Genomic DNA, 1,626 nt, shown 5'->3' with positions numbered 1-1,626 from the left:
TCTCTATCCCATCCACACACTACTCCTTTCCCCTGCCGAGTGAGTCACGCCTACCCCGAAAGGGAAATGGCTTAATGGTGTAATAATAATAATAACATTTGAGACAATATCTCTCTCTCTCTATCATAAAAAGATCTCGCCGCGGTTGCTGTGTCAGTAATCGAGGGCCTTGGGCCAACATTACTTCGGGGGCCATATTACTCCGGGCCCCATATTACCCCTTGTGCTACATTGCCCCGTTGGCCACATTATCCCCAGTGCCAAATTTCCCTGTGTCACATTTTTACCAACTCTGGCTTGTTTCTCCACTCATACCAAATTTTACTTCCTACATTTCTAGCACTTACGCCCTCTTGGCGTGATAAACTATCTCAGGATTTAAGACTCCTAACCATCATCTACTCACCATGAACACCCACACAATACCTTACCTCATCTGGCACCTTTCCTCCCTTTTAGAGCAAACTCCCTGAATACCACCGTTTTCCGTCCGCCCTCAGACGTAATCTTATCCTAATTCGAATTAGAACGCCACCATTTGTGAACCGCCATTTTTTAAGGAATATTTGTCCCATACCATCGATACTCTCTACCGCGCAAGCGATCAGATCTTGACGTGTAATCTCACAGGGCCTCCCGCCCCCGCCAAACTAATAAATAAGTAAAATACTTTTTTCTTTAATTCTCATTTTTATATGTTCTCTACCTCTTTCCATTACTTTCTAGACGGAGAAAAATAGATGTTTAAATGCAGATGTTCAAAGGGTAAGATTGTAGCACCTGACATGCAGATATTCATGCCAAACCTCTACTATCTTTTTGAGATGTTAGGCGTAAAAATATTTTTATATTAAACTGAAACACAATCAGATGCTAAAATCGTTCAAGCGCATGCGCAGCGCGCATTGAAATTTCAGGACTATGTTTGACGGCTATATATTTTCAATATTACAATTATGGAATATTACAATTTTAGAACATTTCCAAAGAATCAAAATTATAGCTACCCTTAAATAAAATTGGATTAAAATTTTGTCTGTCTTAAGAAAGGAACAATGATCTTAAGTTTCAGGTTTATTGACTTGACCCATTTGACAAATTGTTTATAGATTTAAAATAAAATTTAAGTTCAAGTAACTTAAAATAGATCGAATTTTAAATTCACATGACAGATCATTCGTTCTCCGATCACTTGCCCCCGTTTTTATTTTAAATTAAAAATATTGATCATAACCTCAACTTGACTGAATGTATCATCTACTCGACATTTTATTCCCTTTATCTGTCTTATTTTCGTGTGAGAACATTCAAGATTAATTTTAAATTCACAAATAAGTTATCAATTAATTTCTTAAATGACCACAAATAATTAAACTCCTCAAATATTTACAGGCGTTATTTGACATAACCATACATGTGATATCTCGGATATTTCAGTTGAACATTTTGGATGTTAGAGAGAAAAATCTCACTTTTTAGATCTACACGGAGAAAAAAGTTCAGTGGCTCCTACCCTTGCAAGGATTAGAGCCACTAAACGGAATAGTAAATTATGGACGGGCCACTACAAGAGTAGAATCTACTGAACGCGTGTTGAGTCGACTCTACTAGTCGCTGAAGAGTAGC

The sequence above is a fragment of the Belonocnema kinseyi genome, chromosome 9 (genome assembly GCF_010883055.1).
Source record: "Belonocnema kinseyi isolate 2016_QV_RU_SX_M_011 chromosome 9, B_treatae_v1, whole genome shotgun sequence".
Classification (NCBI taxonomy): domain Eukaryota; kingdom Metazoa; phylum Arthropoda; class Insecta; order Hymenoptera; family Cynipidae; genus Belonocnema; species Belonocnema kinseyi.
Note: the sequence above shows the minus strand (reverse complement) of the source record.